At 46.7% G+C, this 22,015-nt stretch overlaps 1 long non-coding RNA gene across 1 annotated transcript in view; it reads left to right on the top strand.

Annotated features, from left to right (window-relative positions):
- The window catches only part of LOC130608559 (uncharacterized), a 51,289-nt gene extending 50,517 nt beyond the window's left edge, over window positions 1–772 (top strand). The window contains exon 3 of the long non-coding RNA XR_008974567.1: window positions 724–772. This is a non-coding gene — a long non-coding RNA (uncharacterized LOC130608559). The remainder of the gene's footprint in view (window positions 1–723) is intronic.
- Window positions 773–22,015: the final 21,243 nt, after the last annotated feature.

Genomic DNA, 22,015 nt, shown 5'->3' with positions numbered 1-22,015 from the left:
AATCCTAAAACTGAAAATAGAAATCAACTTGGGACAATTGGGAGAGGAAGTTATCCGGGACAGCAGTGGCAAACAGATTTTTCTGAATTACCAAGAAAAGGGGGTTATCGATATTTGTTGGTGTTAACAGATACTTTTTCAGGCTGGCCAGAAGCATTCCCTTGTAGCATAAATAATGCAAGGCAGGTGATTAAAGCATAATTAAATGAAATAATACCTCATTTTGGAGCACCAGCAGCAATTTCTTCTGACCAGGGTTCACACTTTAGTGCAAAATTGTCACAGGAAATTAGCAAAAAATTAGAAATTGATTGGCAACTACATGTTTCATACAGGCCTCAGGCCAGGGGGCAAGTAGAAAAGATGAACCGTCTGATTAAACAACAGATTAGTACAATATGTCAGGAAACAAATTTCTATTGGTACCAGGCATTACCACTGACTCTATTAAGAATTTGAACTAAACCCCGGTCAAAAGAAGAGGTCAGTCCATTTGAGAGTTTGTATGAAAGACCATATCAGTCCCAGTTTAAAGGAGAAAGTCTTCTGGAAGTGGGAGAGGGCTAATTTCTCCGACAGTTTCTGATCAATCGGGGAAAACAATTGGAGGAGATAAATAAGAGAATAATAGCGACAAGAGCAAGAGGTTTGGATTATCTGATTCACCCTTTCAGATCTGGAGACTGGGTTTATGTTAAGAATTTTTTAGGAGATCCTCTACAGGAGAAGTGGAGTGGACCGTACCAGATATTACTGACGACCTTTACAGCAGTGAAGATAAAGGAACAACCTGCTTGGACATATTATACAAGAATTAAGAAAGCACCAGAGCCTGAGAAGACATGGCAGATCGAACCTTCAGGAACCTTACACCTGAAATTGCGTCGATCATTTTTGGGACTCATATGATAACTGGCGCACAATCTTGGGACCAGAACTTATACCTGAAATTAGTGCAGAATGTTACTAATGTTTTTAGTCGTAGTGATTGTTGGGTGTGTGCACAGTTGCCTAAATCAGGAGAAAGCCTGGATCTCCCATTAATTGGAGTTCCAATTCCTAACACTGTCTCATGGACAAATTTGTGGGTGAACACTAGCAATCTGTATTCGAAGGAAAGGTTAAAATTTGGAATAGTTAATCCTAATCCAGGTAATAAATATTACACCTGTGCACAAATATGTATTACACCAGGAACCAGGATAGGAAATCTTGCTTGTTTAAATGACACAGATGTAGGTCACCCTTCAAATTGCAATCATGCTATTAATATAGATGGTATCATAGTTCAGTGATGGCCCGTTCCTAAAGGGAAAGGATGGTATGATTATGTGGAGAAAATGCTTATAAGACTCTAACCACCAACCGGAAGGGGGCATGCAACTTAGGTGCTGTAATACCCAATTTTACTATTATCGACAGGTATCCTTCCGGGACCTGGATTAGAAGTTTTGCTAAATGGATTAAGCTAGGGTTTAACCCTATTATTGAACGGCACAGAGCATTTCATAGTTTTGTAAGGGGGCTAATTCCATCTTTGGGAGTAAGTGAATTAGAAAAGGCAATTGTAAATATCTCAGCAACCATAGAGGAAATGGAAAGTAAACTCATTGATATAATGCAGGCAGAACAACAAGAGATAACCATCCTGTCTAAAGTGGTATTACAAAACCGGATGGCTTTAGACATGTTACTGGCATCACAAGGAGGGGTTTGTTCCATAATCAATGAAAGCTGTTGTTCCTATATAGACGAAAATGTCAGAATCAAAACAGATCTGGAGGAAATTTGGAAACAAACTAAGATATTTCATGAAATGGCCATGAATGACACATCCTGGGGTTTTGAAGAAATATGGAAAAAGTTAACTTCATGGTTACCCAATCTCTTCTGGTTGAGGCAACTGGTTGCAGGAATATTGATGTTCATTATTTTAATATTGATTACTTGTGGTATGATGCAATGTTCCCTCTGGTGTTGTGAACAATCTATAATAAATTATGAAGATTGGAAAAGGAAAGAAATTAATCACCAAGTAGAAACATGGTAATGGCAATATACAAAATGTTGCAAAAGAATTTCATAGAATCATAGAATCATAGAATCGTTAGGGTTGGAAAGGACCTTAAGATCATATAGTTCCAGCCCCCTGACATGGGCAGGGACACCCTATGCTAAATCATATCACCCAAGGCCTTGTCCAACCTGGCCTTGAACACTGCCAGGGATGGCGCATACACAACCTCCCTGGGCAAGCTATTCCAGTGCCTCACCACCCTAACAGGAAAGAATTTCCTTCTTACACCCAACCTAAACTTCCCCTGTTTAAGTTTTAACCCATTACCCCTTGTCCTGTTACTACAGTCTCTGCCTCTAATGAAGAGTCCCTCTCCAGCATCCCTATAGGCCTCCTTCAGATACTGGAAGGCTGCTATGAGGTCTCCACGCAGCCTTCTCTTCTCCAGACTGAACAGCTCCAACTTCCTCAGCCTGTCTTCATATGGGAGGTGCTCCAGTCGCCTGATCATCCTCGTGGCCCTTCTCTGGACTTGTTCCAACAATTCCATGTCTTTTTTATGTTGAGGACACCAGAACTGCACACAATACTCCAGGTGAGGTCTCACAAGAGCAGAGCAGAGGGGCAGGATCACCTACTTCGACCTGCTGGTCACGCTCCTTTTGATGCAGCCCAGGATACGGTTGGCTTTCTGGGCTGCAAGTGCACACTGCCAGCTCATGCTAATTTTCTCATCGACCAGCACCCCCAAGTCCTTCTCCGCAGGGCTGCTCTGAATCTCTTCTCTGCCCAACCAGTAGCTGTGCCTGGGATTGCTCCAACCCACGTGCAGGACCTTGCACTTGTCATGGTCAAACCTCATGAGGTTGGCATCAGCCCACCTCAGAAGTGTGTCAAGGTCCCTCTGGATGGCATTCCTTCCCTCCAGCATATCAACAAAACCACACAGCTCCGTGTCATCGGCAAACTTGCTGAGGTCACACTCAATCCCACTGTCCATGTAAGTGACGAAGATGTTAAACAAGACTGGTCCCAACACCGATCCCTGAGGGACACCACTCATTACTGGTCTCCAGCCGTATATTGAGCCATTGACCACAGCTCTTTGTGTGCGGCCATCCAGCCAGTTCTTTACCCACCGAGTGGTCCATCCATCAAATTGATGTCGCTCCAGTTTCTATCTGAAACTTTTAAAGTACAAATTCGGAAAAAAAATAGGAATGCATAAATTTTTATGCATGCCAAATTCTCTAAAATCTTTCTTAGGGCGAGAAGCAACATTTAAAGATGGCAAAATAGAATTTAGAGTTAAAAACAGTCAATTAATTGGAGGTTTGAGTTCATCTTTAATTCAACAGAAAAACAAAAAGAAGGACCTCCCTGAAATAGAAGAAAACCTTAATCAGGTATATGTGGGAGAAGGGGCATCTGAAGTTCCAGGTAAGGCAAAAAAATGCTTTGCCTGTTAAAGTGAAAATAAAAAAAGGGGGGCCTGCCCAATTAGAATAAAACAATATCCCTTAAAATTAGAAGATCAAAGGGAATGAAAAAAAAAATTTTAAAATATAGATTATTAATTGAATGTGAATTGGAATATAATACTTGTATCTGGACAGTAAAGAAATATGATGGGAAAAGTTGCAGATTGGTTTACGATCTCAGGGTAATCAACAAAATTGCAGAGGATATTTGTCCAGTAGTAGATAATTCGTATGATTTATTGACTAAATTGAATAATAATCAGAAATGGTTTGCCATCCTGGATTTAAAGGACACTTTCTTTTGCTTACCATTGGCCAAAGAAAGCCAAAATTATTTGCTTTTGAATGAGAAAATCCTGACGCAGGAAGAAAAATGCAATTAACTTGGACAGTATTACCGCAGGGGTTTAAAAACAGTTCAGCGATTTTTGGAAATCAGTTAGCACGAGAATTAGAATTATGAAAGCCACCTGCTCAGACGGGGACTCTGTTACAATATGTGGATGACCTGTTAAATGCTACCTAAACAAAGGAAGACTGTGTCCAGTGAAAGGTGGGATTATTGAATTTCTGGGACTGAATGGTTCTCAGGCATGCAAACAAAAGGCCCAACTAATCCAAACCTGAGATTTCTACCTAGGATATGAAATAACAGGAGGACAGAGAGAAAGTGGAACTGCCAGAGAAGAAGCCATTTGCCAGACTCCATGATCATCGACCGTCAAGGAGCTCCGGGCATTCCTGGGAATGACAGGATGGTGCAGACTTTGGATCCATGATTATGGTGTTCTGCTAAGACCACTATACAAACTGTTGAAGGGAAACCCTCCCTCTTTGGACTGGACTGATAAAGTAGAGGAGGCTTTTAGGAATTTAAAGATAGAGTTTATGAGAGCTCCAGCTCTGGGACTTCCGGATGTGACTAAACCGTTTTGGCTATATTGCCATGAAAAACAAGGAATAGCCTTGGGGGTCCTTGCTCAGAAACTAGGACCATACAGAAAGGCAGTGGTGTATTTTTCAAAGAAGCTGGATGAAGTGAGTAAAGGATGGCCCAGTTGCCTAAGGGCTGTGGCAGCAGTCGTCATGAATATTGAAGAGGCTCGCAAATTCACCCTGGGACAAAAGATTACTGTGCTAGTGTCCCATGTGGTATCAGCAGTCCTGGAACAGAAAGGAGCCCACTGGTTATCTCCTTCACGTTTTTTAAAATACCAGGCGACCATTGTAGAACAGGGTGATATAGAAATTGTCGCCACTAACGTTGTGAATCCAGCATCCTTTTTGCAGGAACAATCGACAGGACCACTAACACAAGACTGTGCATTAGGTGTGGTCCATGCACATGGTGCTATCTGGAAAGAGAGGACTTTTGAACACACAAGGGAAACAGATTAAACATGCTACAGAAATTCTACGGTTACTGGAAGCTGTTCAGCTACCTGAAGAAGTCGCTATTATATACTGTAGAGGACATCAACAAGGTGACTCTGATCAGGAAACTGGAAATAATTTGGCTGATTTTGAAGCAAAACCTGAACAATCTCAAATCATGTCCTTAATCCCTGATGGCAAGCTAACAATTGAAAAATCTAAACCTAGGTATTCAAAAGAGGACAGAAAATTGATTGAGGATCTAAAGGGACAGGAAAATAAAGAGGATCGGGCTCAAATACCCGATGGGTGAATAGTAATCCCCTATAACCAACTCTGGAAGTTAGTTCCCGAAGAACATAATAAAACTCATTGGGGTAGAAACTCTTTGTATAAATATTTAGAGAAACAAATTGTAGGAAGGAATCTATACACCACAGTTCAATTAGTGACAAAACAAGGTCAGGTATGTCTTAAGAATAATCCTAAAACTGAAAATAGAAATCAAATTGGGACAATGGGGAGAGGAAGTTATCCAGGACAGCAGTGGCAAACAGATTTTTCTGAATTACCAAGAAAAGGGGGTTATCGATATTTGTTGGTGTTAACAGATGCTTTTTCAGGCTGGCCAGAAGCATTCCCTTGTCGGACAAATAATGCAAGGCAGGTGATTAAAACATTATTAAATGAAATAATACCTCGTTTTGGAGCGCCAGCCGCAATTTCTTCTGACCAGGGTTCACACTTTAGTGCAATATGGTCACAAGAAATTAACAAAAAATTAGAAATTGATTGGCAACCACATGTTGCATATAGGCCTCAGGCCAGTGCGCAAGTACGAAAGATGAACCATGTGATTAAACAACAGATTAGTAGAATATGTCAGGAAACGAATTTCTATTGGTACCAGGCGTTACCACTGACTCTATTAAGAATTCGAACTGAACCTCGGTCAAAAGAAGAGGTCAGTCCATTTGAGAGTTTGTTTGGAAGACCATATCAGTCCCAGTTTAAAGGAGAAATACTTCTGGTAGGTGGAGAAGGCTATCTCCAACAGTTTCTGATCAATCTTGGAAAACAATTGGAGGAGATAAATAAGAGAATAGTAGGGACAAGAGCAAGAGGTTTGGATTATCCAATTCGCCCTTTCAGATCTGGAGACTGGGTTTATGTTCAGGATTTTTCAGGAGATCTTCTACAGGAGAAGTGGAGCGGACCGTACCAGATATTACTGACCACCTTTACAGCAGCGAGGATAAAGGAACAACCTGCTTGGACATAGTATTCAAGAATTAAGAAAGCACCAGAGCCTGAGAAGACATGGCGGATTGAACCATCAGGACCCTTATGTATGAAATTGCATCTGTCATAATTTGGACTCATATGATAACTGGCACACAAACTTGGGGCCAGAATTTATACCTGAAATTAGTGCAGAATGTTACTAATATTTTTAAACTGCAGTGATTGTTGGGTGTATGCACAGTTGCCTAAATCAGGAGAAAGCCTGGATCTCCCATTAACTGGAGTGCCAATTCCTAACACTATCTCATGGACAAATTTGTGGGTGAACACTAGCAATCTGTATTCGAAGGAAAGGTTAAAATTTGGAATAGTTAATCCTAGTCTGGGTAATAAATATTACACCTGTGCACAAAGATGTATTACACCAGGAACCAGGCTAGGAAATCTTGCTTAAATGACACAGATGTAGGTCACCCTTCAAATTGCAATCATACTATTAATATAGATGGTATCCTATATCAGTGGTGGCCCGTTCCTAAAGGGGAAGGATGGTATTGGTTATGTGGAGAAAATGCTTATAAGACTCGAACCACCAACTGGAAGGGGGCATGCAACTTAGGTGGTGTAATACCCAATTTTAACCAGCGTCTCTAAAGTGGTTTTACAAAACCAAATGTCTCTAGACATGTTATTGGCATCACAAGGAGGGGTTTGTTCCATAATCAATGAAAGCTGTTGTTCCTGTATAGAAGAAAGTGGCAGAATCGAAACAGATCTGGAGGAAATTTGGAAGCAAACTAATATATTTCATGAAATGGCCATGGATGGCACCTCCTGGGGTTTTGAAGAAATATGGAAAAAGTTAACTTCATGGTTACCCAGTCTCTCCTGATTGAGGCAACTGGTTGCAGGAATATTGATTTTAATTAATTTAATATTGATTACTTGTGGTATGATACAATGTTCCCTCTGGTATTTGTCGTGGTTTAAACCCAGTCAGGTAACTTGCTCACTCACTCCCAGTGAGTGGTGCCGAGCTGACAACAATCAAGGTCCGTGTCCGTCTCCCCCCTGCACCGGGGCTCTCCCCTTCCCCGCTCCCGGAGGAACGGGGAGGAGGATCGAGAGAGTGCAACTCCTACGGGTTGAGACAAGAACAGTCCAGCAACAAATCACCACCGCTACTATCAGCTAAAACAATGATAAGGGAAAATAACAAGGGAAGAGAATACGATACCACCGGCCAAGAAAACGAGTTCCACCCGGAAGCCCCTGTCCTTCCGGGTAACTCCCAGTTACCCCCCACCCCAGGCATGACGTGCTGTGGTATGGAATACCTCCCCGGCTAGCCCGGGTCAGGCGCCCCGTCTCTGCTTCCTCACAGCCTCCCCTCCTCCCTGGCAGAGCATGAGCCTCACAGAGTCCTTGGTCAGGGTAAACATCACTTAGCAACAACCGACAACATCGGCTTCACCAACGCTGTTCTCAAACTAGAAGTCAAAACACAGCACTGCACCAGTTAACACAAAGGAAAAAACATGACTGCTACTGCTGAACCCAGGACATTATCCACCCCTTATTCCATACCATTCACGTCGTGCTCAGATCCCACATTTTCAATACACCATCGCTCTCCCACATATATACATCCATATACATACAGACCAAGAGGAAAAAATCATTTTCTTAGTGCATGGACCAATCCCTATAATGCTGCCGAGTCCATTCGGTCCATGATGTTCCAAGTTCATTCTCTGTTGGGACGATGGCTGAGGGAAGTGAGTCGCTGGTGACCTGGAAAATGCAGCTATAAAAGCACAGCAGGCAACAGTATACAATTGAGTTCACTGGCTGTTTTCCCCTAAAATCAAATCCCCTTGAGGTATACATCGGACTTCCCCATCTTCCCGCATTACCCACCAAGTATATCCAGGTCCCTGAGCAAAAGCAATCCCACGAGTGGGTTTGCCTTTACCTGAAGCAGGAATAACCCAGACTGTCTTCCCCAGCAAATTCTTCATATGCACCACGGGAACTTTGTCCCCCTCTACAATATGTAAAAGTTCTGACTGGGCTGGGCCAGCCCTGTTGGCAGATCCTCTGGTGTTGACCAACCAGGTGGCCTTTGGTAAATGTGTATCCCAATGCTTGAAAGTTCCCCCACCCATCGCTCTCAGTGTAGTTTTTAACAGCCCATTGTACCATTCGATTTTCCCAGAGGCTGGTGCATGGTAGGGGATGTGATATACCCACTCAATGCCATGCTCTTTGGCCCAAATATCTATAAGGTTATTCCGGAAATGAGTCCCATTGTCTGATTCAATTCTCTCTGGGGTGCCGTGTCGCCACAAAATCTGTTTCTCAAGGCCCAGGATAGTGTTCCGGGCAGTGGCATGGGGCACAGCGTATGTTTCCAGCCACCCGGTGGTTGCTTCCACCATGGTAAGCACATGGCGCTTGCCTTGGCGGGTTGGTGGCAGTGTGATATAGTCAATCTGCCAGGCCTCCCCATATTTATACTTCAACCACCGTCCTCCATACCAAAGAGGCTTTAACCGCTTGGCTTGTTTAATTGCAGCACATGTTTCACACTCATGAATAACCTGGGCAATAGTGTCCATTGTTAAGTCCACCCCTCGGTCACGGGCCCATCTATATGTTGCATCTCTGCCCTGATGGCCTGAAGTGTCATGGGCCCACCGGGCCAGAAATAATTCACCTTTATGTTGCCAATCTAAGTCCATCTGAGCCACTTCAATCTTAGCCGCTTTATCCACTTGTTGGTTGTTCTGGTGTTCCTCAGTGGCCCGACTCTTGGGTACATGGGCATCTACATGACGTACCTTCACCACCAGGTTCTGCACCCGGGCAGCAATATCTTTCCACAGTGCAGCAGCCCAGATGGGTTTACCTCTGCGTTGCCAGTTGTTCTGCTTCCATTGCTTCAACCACCCCCACAGGGCATTTGCCACCATCCATGAGTCAGTATAGAGATAAAGTACTGGCCACTTTTCTCATTCAGCAATGTCCAGGGCCAGCTGGATGGCTTTCACCTCGGCAAATTGACTCGATTCACCCTCTCCTTCAGCAGTTTCTGCAACTTGTCGTCCAGGACTCCATACAGCTGCCTTCCATCTCCGATGCTTTCCCACAATACGGCAAGAGCCATCAGTAAACAAGGCATACTGCTTTTCACTTTCTGACAGTTTGTTATATGGTGGGGCCTCTTCAGCACGCACCACCTCCTCCTCTGGTGACATTCCGAAATCTTTGCCCTCTGGCCAGTCCATGATGACTTCTAGAATGCCTGGACGACTGGGATTTCCTATTCGAGTTCGTTGTGTAATTAGTGCAGCCCATTTACTCCATGTAGCATCAGTTGCATGATGTGTAGAGGAGACCCTGCCTTTGAACATCCAGCCCAGCACGGGCAGCCGGGGTGCCAGGAGGAGCTGTGCTTCAGTGCCAATCACTTCCGAAGCAGCTCGAACCCCTTCATAGGCTGACTGTATCTCTTTCTCAGTTGGGGTATAGCTGGCCTCAGATCCTTTGTATCCCCGACTCCAAAAGCCGAGGGGTCGACCTCGAGTCTCCCCTGGAGCTTTCTGCCAGAGGCTCCAGGTAGGACCGTTCTCCCCAGCTGCAGTGTACAGCGCATTTTTTACATCTGGCCCGGTCCGGACTGGTCCAAGGGCTACTGCATGAACTATCTCGCGTTTAATTTGCTCAAAGACTTGTTGCTGCTCAGGGACCCATTTAAAATCATTCTTCTTCCGGGTCACATGATAGAGAGGGCTTACAATCGAACTGTAATTTGGGATGTGCATTCTCCAGAACCCCACTGCACCCAAGAAAGCTTGCGTTTCTTTCTTATTAGTTGGTGGAGACATTGCTGTTATCTTGTTGATCACATCTGTGGGGATCTGTCTACGTCCGTCTTGCCATTTTATTCCCAAAAACTGAATCTCCTGTGCAGGTCCCTTGACCTTACTCCGTTTTATGGCAAAACCGGCTTTCAGCAGGATTTGGATTATTTTCCTCCCTTTCTCAAAGACTTCTTCCGCTCTATCGCCCCACACAATAATGTCATCAATGTATTGCAGGTGTTCTGGAGCTTGCCCCTGTTCCAGTGCAGTCTGGATCAGTCCATGGCAAATGGTAGGGCTGTGTTTCCACCCCTGGGGCAGTCGGTTCCAAGTGAACTGGACACCCCTCCAAGTAAAAGCAAACTGTGGCCTGCACTCTGCTGCCAAAGGAATGGAGAAAAATGCATTGGCAATATCAATCGTGGCATACCACTTGGCTGCCTTTGACTCTAGTTCATACTGAAGTTCTAGCATGTCCGGTACGGCAGCACTCAATGGTGGTGTGACTTCATTCAGGCCACGATAGTCTACTGTTAGTCTCCATTCTCCATTAGACTTTCGCACTGGCCATATGGGGCTATTGAAGGGTGAGCGGGTCCTGCTGATCACCCCCTGACTCTCCAGTCTACGGATCAGCTGATGGATGGGAATCAGGGAGTCTCGGTTGGTGCGATATTGCCGCCGGTGCACTGTTGTGGTCGTAATTGCCACTTGTTGTTCTTCAACTTTCAGCAACCCCACAGCAGAGGGATCTTCTGAGAGACCAGGCAAGGTGGACAGCTGCTCAATTTCCTCAGTCTCCAAAGCAGCAATACCAAAAGCCCACCGGTACCCTTTTGGGTCTTTGAAGTACCCTCTCTTGAGGTAGTCTATGCCGAGGATGCATGGAGCCTCTGGACCAGTCACAATAGGGTGCTTTTGCCACTCCCTCCCAGTCAGGCTGATTTCAGCCTCCAGCACAGTCAACTCTTGGGATCCTCCTGTTACTCCAGAAATATAGATGGGTTCCACCCCTTGACAGCTTGATGGCATCAGGGTACACTGTGCACCGGTATCTACTAGAGCCTTATACTTCTGTGGGACTGATGTGCCAGGCCATCTGATCCACACAGTCCAGTAAATCCGATTGTCCCCTACCTCCACCTGGCTGGAGGCAGGGCCCCTCTAATGGTCGTCACAGCATTGGACACTTAAGTCGTGTTGAAAGGGATTATTCTTCGTTATCACAGGAGCTGGAGTAAAATCAGCTCTTCCACTCCATCTGGGAAACTGCTCACCAGAGACTGAAGCCGTAGCTCTCATGGGACGATCAGTCTTGGCCCTTGCTCCCCTCTTCAGTTCACTCACCCGTTCCTCCAAAGCTGAAGTATGTTTTCCATCCCACTTTGTCATGTCTTCTCCTTGATCCAGCAGGTAAAACCATAGGGTACCCCGTGGCGTATACCTTCTGTATCTCCTCTCTTGAACAATAGGACGTCTTTTGTTAATAGCTGAGACGTGTGTTGGTACACGTGAGGAGCTGGATAAATCAGATACATCGTCCCTCAATTTGTCGAGGTCCTGGGACAGTTTTTTCACAGCTGAGATGATGGAAGGAGTGAGATTGTCTTCGAACTCTCGGAGTTTATGAACCATTTCATCCACTGTTAGTGGTACTATGTCATTCCAGGTCACTGTTGCCAATGAATGGGCATATGATGACGGTGCATTCCGTGTAAGTTTTCGCCACATGGGTCGTGTACATTCAACTTCATCTGGATCTATAGGTGTATCCCCGTTATTCGGCTTGATGTGATAGATCATCTCTACGATGGCCGATTCCCTCAGAGACTGGATGCCTTTGTCTATAGTAGTCCACTTGGCCGAACGACTCGTAACATCGTCCTTGTACGGAAACCTTTCTTTCACAGCTGCCAAGAGCCTCCTCCAAAGGCTGAGGGACTTTTTCTCTCTTGCAATTGCTTTGTCAATTCCCCCTTCTCTAGCAAGTGATCCCAGCTGCTTGGCTTCTGTACCTTCTAGTTCGTGACCATCGGCCCCATTGTCCCAGCATCGGAGTAACCAGCTGATGATGTGCTCCCCTGGTTGACGGGTAAAATCTTTTCGCATATTCCGCAGCTCGGTTGAGGTTCGAGGTCGAGAAGTTACCTCTTCTTCTTCTTCTTCGTCATGTGATGATGACTCCTGATCAGATTCTGGACCGGGTGGTGAATTCATTGGTTCTTCATCTCGCTTCACCCTTTTTGCCTCCTTTTTGCTTGTTCTCTTGCGTACAGGGGCAACTGATATTGGTACGAATTGGTCCTCTGGTTTGGCTGCAGTGATTATCACTGTGGTTTGAGTAGCGACTGTACTTGTTGCTGGGGGTGGTGTAGCTACCGTGCTTGGAGCTGGGGTAACCGCGCTGTCTGTTGCAGTTGAAGTTTGAGCAGCTGCTGTACTTGCCACTGGGGTAGCTGTACAGTTCATTGCAGCCAAAGTTTGAGTAGCGACTGTCGCTTTGCCCTCAAATCCGCCGATATTCTTTTCCTTTTGAAGGTGCTGGATAGTGTTGAACAAGGCCCTGTAAGCATAGGCCAAGCCCCAGCACGTTGCCGTGATTTGTCCATCTCTGGTATGGCCAGAATGACCACACACCTCATGCAAGTGTTTTACTAATTCTTCTGGATTTTGCAGTTGTTCGGTAGTGAAATTCCAAAATACTGGAGGGGCCCACTGACCTAGATACTTGCCCATACTATCCCACACACCCTGCCACTCATGGCTGTCCAGCCTCTGGGAAAATCTCTCGGTCCTCCTACATCGTCTTTTGACCCCAGACAAGACCCAAACCTGAATCTGCTTAACTCTTGAAATCAGTAGTGGGCAAAACACACTCTGTATGCGTGTTAGCATGGTGATTCCCATCACTATCAGTAAACAAGTCTCAACAGCATTAAAAGGCCATTCAAAAAATTCAAAACTCTCAAATGTAAATGGTCTGGGGGGACGACTAGGAGGGTAAAAGGATGTCTCCTTCACAGGTTGAGCACCTGAGAAGGAGAAAAAAGATGTGTAATTGCTAAGCACCTCCATCATATACCTCCCAAAGTATAAAGGTGGTGACCACACTGGGAACATAAACCAGATCAGTTTCATGATCAATGATTCTATTGTATTACAAGTCATTACCATAAAGTACAATGGGATAAAAACCTTAGCCCAAGCCCCACACTTGAAAAACACTAATACAGCCAATACCGGATGGACGTAAGATATGGTATACTGAAACTGTGAGATCAAGAGGAAAAACCTTGAGAGCCAATAAATCAGCATTGTGACGAGTGACTATCAATCCAGTCAGATCTGTTCTTATCTCAACCCCTCGTGCCCCACGTTGGGCGCCAAAAAGAACTGTCGTGGTTTAAACCCAGTCAGGTAACTTGTTCACTCACTCCCAGTGAGTGGTGCCGAGCTGACAACAATCAAGGTCCGTGTCCGTCTCCCCCCTGCACCGGGGCTCTCCCCTTCCCCGCTCCCGGAGGAACGGGGAGGAGGATCGAGAGAGTGCAACTCCTACGGGTTGAGACAAGAACAGTCCAGCAACAAATCACCACCGCTACTATCAGCTAAAACAATGATAAGGGAAAATAACAAGGGAAGAGAATACGATACCACCGGCCAAGAAAACGAGTTCCACCCGGAAGCCCCTGTCCTTCCGGGTAACTCCCAGTTACCCCCCACCCCGGGCATGACGTGCTGTGGTATGGAATACCTCCCCGGCTAGCCAGGGTCAGGCGCCCTGTCTCTGCTTCCTCACAGCCTCCCCTCCTCCCTGGCAGAGCATGAGCCTCACAGAGTCCTTGGTCAGGGTAAACATCACTTAGCAACAACCGACAACATCGGCTTCACCAACACTGTTCTCAAACTAGAAGTCAAAACACAGCACTGCACCAGTTAACACAAAGGAAAAAAACATGACTGCTACTGCTGAACCCAGGACAGTATTGTAAACTGTGTATGATTGGAAAAGGAATGAAATTAAGCACCAAGTAGAAACAGGAAATTATTTAAGAAAGGATTTTGATGGTAATGGTAATATATAAAATTTTGCAAAATAATTTCCAAGAGGACAGAAAAAGGGGGGAATTTGAAACAAGGGGGCCCAAAATCACAAAATGGAATATAGAAACCTTTAGAATTAGTTTTAAGTAATGTTAAATTTGATGGCTTTTTAACAGTAGCAATGGAAAATTAATGAGGTGCACGATACATAGAGAAAAAACTAGAGTACAGCTAGAGAGCATTCTGAGAATTCTCACAAGATAAATCGTTATAGTTGACATAGTTTAAGAAAAACAGTCTAGAAGAACAGGACACAGGGATAAGGAGTATCTGGGAACTGCAGGTGTCCAGGATGGGCTACAGTTAAAATAACTGATAAGTAGGAGGATAGGAGGATTATTATGTCTCTGGTGCTAACGAACCAATTAAACTGGTATGAGCATTTACTGCGCATGCTTCAGTTTGGCCTCTTATCCCACAGCTGAAGAGCCAGGCCTGAAATCTGGTGCTCGGCATATTCAACACACAGTGAGCTTTGCAACAGTGTCACCCGCATTTGCTGTTGCTCCTAGCTTTCCCAGCAAAAAGTCCATTTACATGCTACATCTCCGGTAGTTGCTCTCGCCTGCTCAGCAGCAGAGTGTGCAGAGCACAAACGTTTGGCCTCTGCTCCCACAGCCAAAGAACCAGGATAGAGAGCCGGTGCTTGGCATCTTCAGGAAATAGTGAAGCTTTGGAACGGTGCTACCCTCATCGCTGTCGCTCTTCTCTTTCCCAGCTAAATGTCCCTTTGAATCCAGCCTCTCTGGTGCTCACTCTCGACTGCCCAGCAGCAGACTGAGAAGGGCATGAATGTTTGGCCTGAGATCTCACAGTCAAAGAGCCAGGCAGGAAAGCTGGTGCTTGGCATCTTCAGCTCACATTGAGCTTTGCAACGGTGCCACCCTCGTTGCTGTCGCTCCTTGCTTTCCCACCTAAAAGTGCATTTCAATACAACATCTCCGGTACCCTCTCTCGGCTGAGCAGCAGAAGAGTTAGTAGAGCATGAATGTTTAGCCTCTTCTCTCACAGCTGAAGAGCCAGGATGGTAAGCTGGTGCTGGGCCTCTTCAGCTCACAGAGAGATTTGCAACAGTGCCCCCTCCATTGCTGTTTCTATTAGCTTTCTCAGCTAAAAGACCATCTGAATCCTACATCTCCAGTGTTCGGTCTTGCCTGCTCATCAGCAGAGTCAGTATTGAGCAAACATTTGGCCTCTGCTCCCTTAGCCGAAAAGCCAGGATAGAAAGCTGGTGCTAGACAACTTCAGCTCACAGTGAGCTTAGCAATGGTGTCCCCCGCATTGCTGTTGCTCCCCTTTTTCATGATTAAAAGTGCATTTGAATTAAACATCAATGGTGCCACCTCTCGGCTGCCCAGCAGCAGAGTGAGTAGAGCATGAATATTTGGCCTGTCATCCCACAGCAGAAGAGCCAGGATAGAACAATGGTGCTTGGTAACTTCAACACAGTGAGCATTGCAACGGTGCCACCTGCACTGCTGTCGCTCCTTGCTTTCCCATGTAAAAGTCCATTTGAATCCAACCTCTCCAGTGGTCGCTCTCGAATGAGAAGCAGCAGAGAGAGTAGAGCACGAACGTTTGGGCCCTGCCCCGACAGCTGAAGAGCCAGGAGGGAAAGCTGGTGTTTGGTATCTTCAACAAACAGTGGGCTTTTCAAGGGTGCCACCCGCATTGCAGTTGCTCCTTCCTTTCCCACCAGAAGGCCATTTGAATGCAACTACTCCTGTGGTAGCTCTCAGATGCTAAGCAGCAGAGTGTGTAGAGAACTAACATTTGGCCTCTTCTCCCACAGCTGAACAATCAGGACAGAAACATGGTGCTAAGTATCTGGAACACACAGGGAGCTTTGAAACGGTGCCACCCACATGGCTGTCTCTCCTTGCTTTCCCACCTAAAAGACCATTTGAAACGAACCTCTCTGCTGCCCGCTCTCGGCTGAGCTACAGCAGAGTGAGCAGAGCAGGAACGTTTGGCCTTTTCTCCCACTGCTGAAGAGCTAGGAAAGAAAGCTGGTGCTGGGCTTCTACAGGTCACAGTGAGGTTTGCATTGGCACCCCCTGCATTGCTGTCGCTCCTTGCTTTCCCACCTAAAACTCCATTTGAATACAACCTCTCTGGTGTTCACTCTTGGCTGACCAGCAGCAGAGTGAGTAGAGCATGAATGTTTGGCCTCTGCTCGCACAGCCGAAGAACCAGGACAGAAAGCTGGTGCTCGGCTACTACAGCTCACAGTGAGATTTGCATTGGCGCCACCCGCATAGGTGTCGCTCCTTGCTTTCCCACCTTAAAGTCCATTTGATTACAACCTCTCTGGTGTTCGCTCTCGGTTGAGCAGCAGCAGAGTGAGTAGGGCATGAACGTTTGTCCTCAGGTCCAACAGCCAAAGATCCAGGAGGAAAGCTTTTGCTGGGCCTCTTCAGCTCACAGTGAGCTTTGCAACGGTACCACCCGCATTTCTTTTGCTCATCGCTTTCCCACTTAAAAGTCCATTTGAATCAAACCTCTCTGTCCTCGCTCTCTGCTGCCCAGCAGCAGAGTGAGTAGTGCATTAACTAGATGCACCAGATTTAGTAGAGCATGAACGTTTGGCCTCTACTCCCACAGAAGAAGAACCAGGCCAGAAAGCTGATGCTGAGCATATGCAACACACAGTGACCTTTGCAGCGGTGCCACATGCATAGTTCTCACTCCCTGCTTTCCCACCTAAAAGTCCATTTGAAACCAAACTCTTTGGAGCTAGCTCTCGGCTGCCCAGCAGCAGAGTGAGTAGAGCAGGAATGTTTGGCCTCTGCTCCTACAGACAAAGAGTCAGGACAGAAAGCTGGTGTTGGGCCTCTTCATCTCACAGTGAGCTTTGCATTGGTGCCACCCGCATAGCAGTAGCTCCTCGCTTTCAGACCTAAATGTCCATTTGAATACAACCTCTCTGGTGGTCGCTCTCAGCTGTGCAGCAGCAGAGTGAGTAGAGCAGAAAGGTTTGGCCTCTGATCCCACAGCAGAAGAGCCAGGACAGAAAGATTGTGCTGGGCAACTTCAGCTCATAATGAGACTTGCATTGGTGAAACGCCCATTGCTTTCGCTCCTCGCTTTCCCACCTAAAAGTCTACTTGGATCCAAACTCTCCATTAGACACTCTCAGATGCCCATTAGCAGAGTAAAGTAGGAACGTTTGGCCTCTGCAAACACAGCCAAAGAACCAAGAGAGAAAGCTGGTGCTTGGCATCTTCAACACACAGTGAGCTTTGCAAGAGTGCCACCTGCATTGTTGTCACTCCTCGCTTTCATACCTAAAAGTCCATTAGAATCCAGCATCTCTGGTGTCGCTCTTGGATGAGCTGCAGAAGAGTTAGTAGAGTACGAACGTTTGGCCTCTGATCCCACAGCCGAAGAGCCAGGACAGGCTGCTGATGATGGGAATCTTCAGCTCACAGTGAGCCTTGCAACTGTGCCACCCGCATTGCTGTCGCTCCTCGCTTTCCCACCTAAAAGTCCATTTGAATCAAACCTTTCTGTGGTCGCTCTCTGCTGCCCAGCAGCAGAGTGAGTAGTGCACTAACTTTTGGCCTCTGCTCCCACAGCCAAAGAGCCAGGAGGGAAAGCTGGTGCTGGGCCTCTTCAGCTCACCGTGAGATTTGCATTGGTGACACTCGCACTGCAGTCGCTCCTCTCTTTCAGACTGAAAAGTTCATTTGAATGCAACCTCTCCTGCAGAAACTCTCAGCTGCTCAGCAGCAGTCAGTAGAGCATGAACGTTTCGCCTCTGCTTCCACAGCCAAAGAACCAGGAGAGAAAGTTGGCACGTGTCATCTTCAACACACAATAAACTTTGCAACGGTGCCACCTGCATTGCTTTCTCTCCTCGCTTTCACACCTAAAAGTCCATTTGAATCCAAACTGATTCGGTGTTAGCTCTCAGCTGCTCTGCAGCTAATTAGAGCACGAATATTTGGCCTCTGCTCCGGACCCGAAAAACCAGTTAAGAAAGCTGGTGCTGGGCATCTTCAGCACACAGTGAGTTTTGCAATGGTGCCACCAGCAGTGATGTCTTTCCTGGCTTTCCCACCGAAAACTCCATTTAAATCCAACCTCTCCGGTGCTCGCTCTTGGCTTCCACGCAGCAGAGTGAGCAGAGCGCAAAAGTTTGGCCTCTGCTCCCACAGCCAAAGAACCATTATAGAAACCTGGTGCTGGCATCTTCAGCGCAAAGTGAGCTTTGCAACAGTGCCATCCGCATTGGTTTTGCTCCTCCTTTTCCCACCTAAAAGTCCATTTGAGTCCAAACTCCTTCGGTGCTCGGTCTCGATTGAGCTTTGCAATGGTTCCACCATCATTGCTGTTGATCCTCACTTTCCCAACTAAAAGTCCTTTTGAATCCAACATCTCCGGTGGTGACTCTCGGCTGCCCAGCAGCAGTGTGAGTAGAGCATGAACTTTTGGCATCCGCTCCCACAGCCAAAGAACCTCATAAGAAAGCTGGTGCCTGGCATCTTCAACACACAGTGAGCTTTGCAACGGCGCCACCTGCTTTGCTGTCACTCTTCGCTTTCCCACCTAAAATTCCATTTCAATCCTACCTCTTCGGTGGTTGCTCTCTGCTGCCCTGTAGCTGAGTGAGTAGAGCATGAACGTTTGGCCTCTGCTCCCACAGTAGAAGAGCCAGGAGGGTAAGATGGTGCTGGGAGTCTTCAGCTCACAGTGAGCTTTGCAATGGTTCCACCCGCATTGCCGTCGCTCCTCGCTTTCACACCTAAATGTCCATTTGAATCCAACTTCTCCGGTGCCAGCTCTCGGCTAAGCAGCACCAGATTTAGTAGAGCGTGAATGTTTGGCCTCTGTTCCCACAGCTGAAGAGCCAGGACTGAAACTTGGGACTGGGCCTCTTCTGCAGACATTGAGCTTTGCAAGAGTGACTCCCAAATAGCATAGTTCCCCGCTTTCCCACCTAAATGTCCATTGGAATCTAACCTCTGTGGCACCAGCTCTCGCCCATCTAGCAGCAGATGGAGTAGAGGACAAATGTTTGGTTTCTGCTCCTACAGCTGGAGGGCCAGGACAGAAAGCTGGTGATGGGCATCTTCTGCAGACAGTGAGCTTTGCAAAGGTTCCCTCCGAATTGCTGTCGCTGCTTGCTTTCCAACGTAAAAGTCCATTTGAGTTCAACCTCTGCAGTTCCCGCTCTTGCCTTTTCAGCAGCTTAGGCCCATCAGCAGCTTTCTGGTCTAGCTCTTTGGCTCAATACACATTAGGTGGATGTTTGCATTCTGTGAGCCTTGCACCTGGATCTGGCAAGAGAACGTCAAAGAGGCACCGTAGAAAGATGGACTTTACAATACAAAGGTAATGCACATTGCCACCTTGCTCATACTGGAGCACAGCTTACTTTGTGCAGGTGATGTACAGCACAAGCTTTATGCTCTGCCATTTCCAGAGAGGAAGAAAGGGATGGAGGCTTCATCTGAACATCCAGTGTCCTGGGTTCCACAGTAGCAGTCATTTTTCTCCTTCATAGTAGCTGGTGCAGTTCTATGTTTTGGACTTTCAGCCTGGGAACAGCGCTGATAACACCAATGTTTTTAGTTACTGCACAGATGGTTTAGTCTGACCAAGGACTTTGTGAGTCTCATGGTCTGCCAGGGAAATGGGGAAGCTGGGAGGAAGCAGAGACATGACACCTGACCCAAACAACCCAAAGAGGTATTCCATACCACAGCACGTCATGCCCAGGATGTAACTGAGGGTTACCCGGAAGGGCGAGTGCTCTGTGGGGTTGGACAAGGTATTGGTCGGTGCTCAGTCGGGCGGGGTGGGGCGAGTTATCGATCAGCTGGTGGTGATGTGCTGTATTCTCTTCCCTTGCTATTTCCTTTATCAGTATTATTATTGGTGGTAGCAGTAGTGATTTGTGTTATCCCTTAGTTACTAAACTGTTCTTATCTCAACCCCTGGGAGTTGCATTCTTTTGATTCTCCCTCCGGGAGCAGGGGGAAGGAAAGGGGTGTGTGTGTGTGTGTGTGTGGTGAGAGAGAGACTGCTTGATTTACGGATGGGTTTAAACCACAACATCCAGCAGCAGCTTTCGGCTCTCGCTCATGCTCAGGAAAACCTGAAGCTTTATGTTTGCACTTTGAGAGACTTGCGTCTACTGCTTAAAGCAGGAAAGCTGGGGTACTCTCAACATGCTGGATACATTGCTGAAAGCTCCCTGGTTGCTGCTTAGGCCCAACAACAGGTTTCTGCTCTGGCTCTTTGGATCTATACGCATTACCTGGACATTTGCAGTCTGTGAGCACTGCGCCTGGACCTGCGAGGAACATCAAAGACGCAGTGGAGGAAGATGGACTTAACATTACAAAGGTAGTGCACATTGCCATGTTGATTACAACAGAGGACAACTCAATCTGTGCAGGTGATACCCAGCACAAATTTTCTGCAGTGTCACCTCCGCTGTGTCAGCAGGGCATGGAGCATTCAGCTGAAAGCCCCCAGCAGCTTTCTTCTCTGTCTCGTCTTCTGGAGAAGCAGATGCTGCCTGTTTGTAGAATGAGAGTCTTGCTTCTACCATTTTTGGCAAGAAACCTGGGCTTCTTTGACATGCTGGTGACCCTGCTCTTGATCTCCCTGGTTGCTGCTTATTCCCAGCAGCAACTTTCTGCTCTGTCTCTTTGGATCTATGCACATTAGCTGGAGTTTTCCACTGTGAGCACTGCGCCTGGATCTGGCAAGGGAACATCAAAGAGACACAGTAGGAAGATGGACTTAACATTACAATGAAAGTGCACATTGTTGTGCTGCTGACACTGGAGAGCAGCTTACTCTGTGCAGGTGGTTCCCAGAACCAGGTTTTGGAAGTAGCACCCCATGGTAGGAGCAGGTCATGGAGCCTTCACCTGAATGACCAGCAGCAGCTTTCTGCTCCGGCTCCTGCTCTGAAGAAGCAGAAGCTGTAGATTCGTACTTTGAGAGACTTGCTTCTACTGTTTTAGGTGGGAAAGCTGGGGTGCTTTGACATCCTAATGACACTGCTGCAGGGGTGCCTGGTTGTTGCTTAGGCCCACCAACAGGTTTCTGCTCTGCCTCCTCGGCTCTATACACATTAGCTGGACGTTTGCAGTTTGTGAGTTCTGCACCTGGATACGGCAAGGGAACATCAAAGAGGCACTGTAGGAAGAGGAATTTAACATTACAAAGGTAGTGCAAATTGCCATTTTGCTGACACTAGAGCACACCTTACTCTGTGCAGATGATTCCCAGCACCTGCTTTCTGCCCTGCCACCTCCACTGTGGGAGCAGGGCATGGAACCTTCAGCTGAATGTCCAGCAGCAGATTTCTGTACTGGCTCGTGCTCTGGAGAAGCAGAAGCTGCAAGTTGGCACTTTGAGTGACTTGCTTCTACCTTTTTATCCAGGAAAGATAGAGTGCATTGACATGCTGGTGACACTGCTGCAGATGTGCCTTGTTGCTGCTTAGTCCCACCAGCAGCCTTCTGCTCTGGCTCTTTGGCTCAATACACATTAGATGTACGTTTGCTGTCTGTGACCACTGCGCCTGCATCTGGCAGGAGGGCATCAGAGAGGCACAGTAGAAAGATGGACTTAACATTAAAAAGGATGTGCACATTGCCATGTTGCAGACCCTGGAGCACAGCACTGTGCAAGTGATTCCCACCACCAGGTTTCTGCTCAAGAATATAACCTCTGCTGCGCCAGTAAAGCAGCAGAGTGAGTAGAGCAAGAATGCCTGGCTTCTTCGATGACAGATGAAGAGCCAGGACAGAAAAATGGTGCTGGGCCTCTTCAGCAGACAGTGAGCTTTGCACAGGTGCACCCACATTGCTGTTGCTCCTCTCCTTCCCACCTTGAAATCCAATTGTGTGCATCTTCTCTGATGCCCTCTCCTGACCGTCCTGCAGCAGAGTGAGTAGAGAAAG

Source organism: Pezoporus wallicus, unplaced genomic scaffold (genome assembly GCF_028554395.1).
Source record: "Pezoporus wallicus isolate ANWC-B61680 ecotype Strahan unplaced genomic scaffold, APGP_CSIRO_Pwel_v1 contig_7682, whole genome shotgun sequence".
NCBI lineage: Eukaryota > Metazoa > Chordata > Aves > Psittaciformes > Psittacidae > Pezoporus > Pezoporus wallicus.
The sequence above is the reverse complement of the archived record's forward strand: the minus strand, read 5'-3'. Positions and strand labels throughout refer to the sequence as shown.